Here is a 7367-nt window from a genome sequence, read left to right on the forward strand (position 1 = left end):
GAATTTCATGTTCGATTGCGTTGAATCCTTTGTTCAGACAAATACTTTTTGTGACTTTAGCGCTAAGTATGGACTTGACTCTGAGATAGTAGCTTCATTGTGTGAATCCTTTGCTGCTCATATTGATCTCCCCAAAGAGAAGTGGTTTAAATTTCATCCTCCGTTAGAAGTCAATGTAGTTAAACCCACTCCAGTTGAAGAGAAAGTCATTGCCTATAATGATCCTGTGGTTCCCAGTGCTTACATTGAGAAACCACCTTTCCCTGTTAGGATAAAGGATCATTCTAAAGCTTCAACTATGATATGTAGAGGCTATATTAGAACACCTACACCCCCTGAGCAAATTAGAGTTGAACCTAGCATTGCTATTATCAAAGATCTTCTGTCTGAAGAAGTTGAGGGACATAATATTCACTTCTGTGAAGATGCTGCTAGAATTGCTAAACCTCACGTTAGAGACAAACATAGGCCTGTTGTTGGCATGCCTGTGGTTTCTATTAAGATAGGAGATCATTGTTACCATGGTTTATGTGACGTGGATGCTAGTGTTAGTGCAATACCTCAATCCTTATATGATGAAATCAAAGATGAGATTGCACCTGTTGAGATAGAGCCTATTGATGTCACTATTCAACTTGCCAATAGAGATACTATCTGCCCTGTGGGAATTGTTAGGGATGTTGAAGTCTTATGTGGTAAAACAAAGTATCCTGCTGATTTCCTCGTTCTTGCTACCGCACAAGATAGCTTTTGTCCCATCATATTTGGCAGAACTTTTCTAAATATCGTCAATGCTCATATTGATTGTGAGAAGAGAACTGTCACTGTTGGCTTTGAAGGTGTGTCACATGAGTTCAATTTCTCTAAGTTTGGTAGACAACCTCATGAAAAGGAGTTGCCTAGTAGGGACGAAACTATTGCCTTAACTTCTATTGCCGTGCCTCCTACTGATCCCTTAGAGAAATACTTGCTTGATCATGAAAATGATATGCATATGGATGAAAGGGATGAGATAGATAGAGTTGTCTTAGAACAATATCCTATCCTTAAGAATAACTTGCCGGTTGAACTGCTTGGGGATCCACCCCTACCAAAGGGTGATCCTATGTTCGAGCTTAAACAGTTGCCTGATACTCTTAAGTATGCCTATCTTGATGAAAAGGAGATATATCTTGTCATTATTAGTGCTAGCCTCTTGGAGCATGAAGAAAATAAGTTGCTAAAAACTCTGAGGAAGCACCGTGCTTCTATAGGATATACTCTTGATGATCTTAAGGGCATTAGTCCCACTCTATGCTAGCAAAAGATCAAAACTGATCCTGAATTCAAACCAGTTGCTGATCATCAAAGGAAATTGAATCCTAAGATGAAAGAAGTAGTAAGAAAGAAATACTAAAGCTCCTGGAAGCGTGTATCATTTATCCTGTAGCTCACAGCGATTCGGTGAGTCCGGTGCATTGCGTCCCTAAAACGGGAGGTATTACCGTTGTCCCTAATGATAAGGATGAATTGATCCCACAGAGGATTATTACTGGCTATAGGATGGTGATTGATTTTAGGAAGTTGAATAAGTCCACTAGGAAAGATCATTACCCTTTGCCTTTTATCGACCAAATGCTAGAAAGGCTATCCAAACACACACACACTTATGCTTTCTAGACGGTTATTCTGGTTTCTCCCAAATACCAGTTGCACAATCTGATCAGGAGAAAACCACTTTCACCTGCCCTTTCGGTACCTTTGCTTATAGACGTATGCCTTTTGTCTTATGTAATGCACCTGCCACCTTTCAAAGATGATGATGGCTATATTCTCTGACTTTTGTGAAAAGATTGTTGAGGTTTTCATGGATGACTTCTCTGTTTACGGGTCTTCCTTTGATGATTGCCTCAGCAACCTTGATCGAGTCATACAGAGATGTAAATACACCAATCTTGTCTTGAATTGGGAGAAGTGCCACTTTATGGTTAATGAAGGCATCATCTTAGGACATAAAATTTCTGAAAGAGGTATTGAAGTCGATAAGGCTAAGGTTGATGCAATCGAGAAAATGCCATACCCCACAGATATCAAAGGTATAAGAAGTTTCCTTGGTCATGCTGGTTTCTATTGAAGGTTTATTAAGGACTTCTCTAAGATTTCTAGGCCTCTTACCAATCTCTTGAAAAAGGATATTCCTTTTGTTTTTAACGGTGATTGTGAGGAAGCCTTCAAAATACTTAAGAGGGCTTTGATAACTGCACCTATTGTTCAACCACCTGATTGGAACTTGCCTTTTGAGATCATGTGTGACGCTAGTGATTATGCTGTTGGTGTTGTTCTAGGGCAAAGAGTTGATAAGAAGTTGAATGTTATTCACTACGCTAGTAAAACTCTAGATAGTGCCCAAAGAAACTATGCCACTACGGAGAAGGAATTTTTAGCAGTCGTGTTTGCATGTGAAAAGTTCAGGTCTTACGTAGTTGATTCCAAAGTCATTATTCACACTAATCATGCTGCTATTAAGTTCCTTATGGAGAAGAAAGACGCTAAACCTAGACTTATCAGATGGGTTCTCTTGCTACAAGAATTTGATTTAAATGTTGTCGACAGAAAGGGTGCTGATAACCCAGTAGAAGATAACTTGTCTAGGTTGGAGAACGTTCTTGATGACCCACAACCTATTGATGATAGCTTTCCCGATGAGAAATTGAATGTCATCAATGCTTCACGTAGTGCACCGTGGTAAGCTGATTATGCAAACTATATCGTTGCCAAATACATACCACCTAGTTTCACGTACCAGCAAAAGAAGAAATTCTTCTTTGACTTGAGACACTACTTTTGGGATGATCCTCACCTTTATAAGGAAGGAGTAGATGGTGTTATTAGACGTTGTGTACCTGAACATGAACAGGGACATATCCTATAGAAGTGTCACTCCGAGGCCTACGGAGGACACCATGCGGGAGATAAAACTGCACACAAGGTATTGCAATCAGGTTTCTATTGGCCCACTCTCTTCAAGGATATGCCCGTAAGATTGTCCTGTCTTGTGAAGAATGTCAAAGAATAGGTAATATTAGCAAATGTCACGAAATGCCTATGAACTATTCACTTGTCATTGAACTATTTGATGTTTGGGGCTTTGATTATATGGGACTTTTTCCAAAATCCAATGGGTATACTCACATCTTAGTTGCTGTTGATTACGTCACTAAGTGGGTAGAAGCTATCCCCACTAGTAGTGCTGATCACAACACCTCCATCAAGATGTTGAAAGAAGTTATCTTCCCTAGATTTGGAGTCCCTAGATATCTAATGACCGACGGTGGTTCACACTTCATTCATGGTGCTTTCCGTAAAACGCTTGCTAAGTACGATGTCAACCATAGAATTGCGTCTCCCTATCACCCTCAGTCCACTGGTCAAGTAGAGCTAAGCAACAAAGAGATTAAACTAATTCTGCAAAAGACTGTCAACAGGTCTAGAAAGAATTGGTCTAAGAAGCTCGATGATGCACTGTGGGCTTATAGAACTGCCTATAAGAATCCCATGGGCATGTCTCCGTACAAAATGGTGTACGGTAAAGCATGTCATCTACCTCTTGAGCTAGAGCATAAAGCTTATTGGGCAATCAAAGAGGTAAACTTTGATTTCAAACTTGCCGGTGAGAAGAGGTTATTTGATATTAGCTCGCTTGATGAGTGGAGAACTCAGGCATATGAGAATGCCAAGTTGTTCAAAGAGAAGGTTAAGAGGTGGCATGATAAGAGGATACAAAAGCGTGAGTTCAATGTAGGTGATTATGTCTTGCTATATAACTCTCGTTTAAGATTCTTTGCAGGCAAGCTTCTCTCTAAATGGGAAGGTCCCTATGTTGTTGAGGAAGTATATCGTTCCGGTGCTATCAAGATCAACAACACGGAAGGTAATTGTCCGAGAGTGGTAAATGGGCAGAGAGTCAAGCATTATATCTCAGGTACTCCCATAAATGTTGAAAGCAATATCATCAATACCATAACTCCGGAAGAATACCTAAGGGATATTTATCAGCCTGTTTCAGACTCCGAAAACGAAGAGGTATGTCATTCGGTAAGAAAACAGAGTCCAAAGCTTTTCTAGTAGGAAATTTTCTCCGTTTTGGAATATTTGAAAAAAATACAAAAATTGGAAGTAGTCCGGAAAGTGCGCGAGGAGGCGACAAGCCTGGACGGCGCGGGCCCACCCCCTCTCCGCGCCGTGAGGGCTTGTGGCCACCTCGTGCACCTCTCGGACTCCGTTTTTGTGCGAGGTACTCCTTCTGGTCTGAAAAAAATCAATATTTATACTTCCGTTTGGTCCGACCCCTGCATCACGCATATTTCCTATGTTTTTCGTTTCGAGCCTGTTTCTGTTGCAGATCTAGATCGCCATGACTTCCCCAAAAGCTCCTAAAGACAAGATCTTCGAGAGGGTCATCAACCCCTACCTCACGGGAGTGCTTCAACACCCTCAATCTATCGAGATGCGTGAGGCGATGTTGCACATCTGTGATGTTGAGGGGCCTAAGAAGACCGGAAGCGTGGAGACGAGGCTCGAAGCAATGGAGCAACAAGTCTTCAAGTGCCAAGGGATGGTGGAGCGTGGACTCAACGCCAACCACATGATGATCACGGAGTTCACCAACAAGCACAGGATTGATGCCAATGACATTGGGAAGCATCTCTCTAGGCTCTATGATAGGATTGATCAACTCCAGGGCCAGATCTATGGCCTGCAGAACCAAAACTGTGAGTATGAGTATAGATTTAAATCAATACGGTTGGCTGCAGATTTGAGGATTCCGGAGACTCGTTCATCTTTCCATGATGGAGCACCTATGCCTTGGAAGACGGAGGATCAAACTCATGTTGCAGCAACACCACCATCACCACCAAAGGAAGACAACTGAGCATTGGTATGGGCAATCCCCTTGGCTTTTGCCAAGCTTGGGGGAGTTGCCCCGGTATCGTATCACCATCACATCTTTTGCCTTTACCTTTGTTTTAGTTTTCCTTTTCATTTTTATTTTTCTCTAGTAGTTTAAAAGTCTTAGTGTTTTAGTCCTGAGTTTTGCTTTGTGTCACCCCCGATGTATTCTTGCTCGTGAGCCATATAATAAAGAGTGTCTTAGTTGAAGGGCTTTGCCTCTTGCCATGATCAAAAGAGTGAGAATAGAACAAAAGCATGAAAGATCATGTAATGATCTTATGGGAAGTGATGGCTTCACATATAAAAAGAATGAGGATTGAAACTTGTTGAGGGTAGGCAAACGTAGATCTTGGTCATTGTTGCAATTAATTGGAAGTGATAAAGAAGGAGAGGTTCACATATAAATATATCATCTCTGACACCATCTATGATTGTGAACACTCACCAAACTATTGCATGCCTAGAAGTAGATGTTGGACAAGGAAGACAACGTAATGAATTGTGTTTGCTTGGCTCTAAACAATGTTATATGATTAGAGATCCCTTAGCATGTGACGATTGCTTCCACCACACATTAGCCAAAACTCCCGCACCAAGTAGAGATACTACTTGTGCATCCATAAACCATCAACCTAGTTTTGCCATGTGAGTCCACCATACCTACCTATGGATTGAATAAGATACCTCAAGTAAGTTGTCATCGGTGCAAGCAATAAAAATTGCTCTCTAATATGTATGATCTATTAGTGTGTGGAAAATAAGCTTTATACGAACCTGTGATGAGGAACACATAAAAGCGACAGACTGCATAATAAAGTTCTCTATCACATGAGGCAATATAAAGTGACATTCCTCCGCACTAAGAGGACACGCATCCAAACCTCAAAAGCGCATGACAACCTCTTCTTCCCTCTGCGAAGGGCCTATCTTGTACCTTTACTTTTTGCCCTTGAAAGAGTCATGGTGATCTTCACCAATTCCCTATTTTGCATTTATCTTGGCTAACGTCATATGCTTGGGAAAGATCTATATTCATATGTCAACTTGGAGGTAGGCATTCATGCATTATTATTGTTGACATTACCCTTGAGGTAAGCAGTTGGGAGGCAAAACTGTAAGCCCCTATCTTTCTCTGTGTCCAGCTGAAACTTTGATCTCATGAGTACCACGTGAGTTGTAGCAATTGTAGAGAACGAAAGAATGATTGAGTATGTGGATTTGCTTTACAAGCTCTTATTTGACTCTTTCTGATGTTGTGATAAATTGCAATTGCTTCAATGACTAAAGGCTATCGGTTGTTACTTCTCGGTAAGGTTTTTGATCCATGCTTTACTTTGTGAAGGAATTATCACTTTAGCATGAGAGATTATATGTTGGTATTGCTATTCTGATCATGATCATGATGCATGCATGTTCGTATCTTGTTTTGTCGACACCTCTCTCCCTAAACATGTGGACATATTTATTGAGCTAGGCTTTCGCTTGAGGACAAGCGAGGTCTAAGCTTGGGGGAGTTGATACCTCCATTTTGCATCATGTTTTCATATTGATATTTATCGCTTCTTTGGCTGTTATTTCACTTCACGGTACTATTCTTATGCCTTTTCTCTCTTATTTTGCAAGGTTTATATGAAGAGGGAGAATACCGGCAACTGGAATTCTGGCCTGAAAGTGGAGCAAAGTTGAGATACCTATTCTGCGCAACTCCAAACGACGTGAAAATCAACGGGGATTTTTTTCCCAATTTATTAAAAATACTGGCCAAAGAAGTGCCAGAGGGCACCAGGGGGTGCCCACAAGCCTGCACGATGCGGCCACCCCCCAGGCCGCGCCATGGGGGCTTGTGGGCAGCCCACTGGCCCACTGGCCCCCCTCTTTTGCTATATGGAAGGTTTCGTCCAGGAAAAAATCACAGGGGAGCTTTTTCGTGGTTTCGCCGCCGCCACGAGGCGGAACTTGAGCAGAACCAATCTAGAGCTCTGGTAGGACGATCCTGTTGGGGAAACTTCCCTCCCGGAGGGGGAAATTGTCGCCATCGTCATCACCAATACACCTCTCATCGGAGGGGACTCATCACCATCAACATCTTCATCAGCACCATCTCATCTCCAAACCCTAGTTCATCTCTTGTAACCAATCTCCGTCTCGCGACTCCGATTGGTACTTGTAAGGTTGCTAGTAGTGTTGATTATTCTTTGTAGTTGATGCTAGTTGGATTATTTGGTGGAAGAGTTTATGTTCAGATCCTTGATGCTACTCATTACCTCTCTGATCATGAATATGATTATGCTTTGTGAGTAGTTACTTTTGTTCCTGAGGACATGGGATAAGTCATGCTAATATTAGTCATGTGAATTTGGTATTCGTTCGGTAATTTGATACGTTGTATGTTGTTTTTCCTCTAGTGGTGTTATGTGAACGTCGACTACATAACA

This window comes from Hordeum vulgare, chromosome 7H (genome assembly GCF_904849725.1).
Source record: "Hordeum vulgare subsp. vulgare chromosome 7H, MorexV3_pseudomolecules_assembly, whole genome shotgun sequence".
NCBI classification, from domain to species: domain Eukaryota; kingdom Viridiplantae; phylum Streptophyta; class Magnoliopsida; order Poales; family Poaceae; genus Hordeum; species Hordeum vulgare.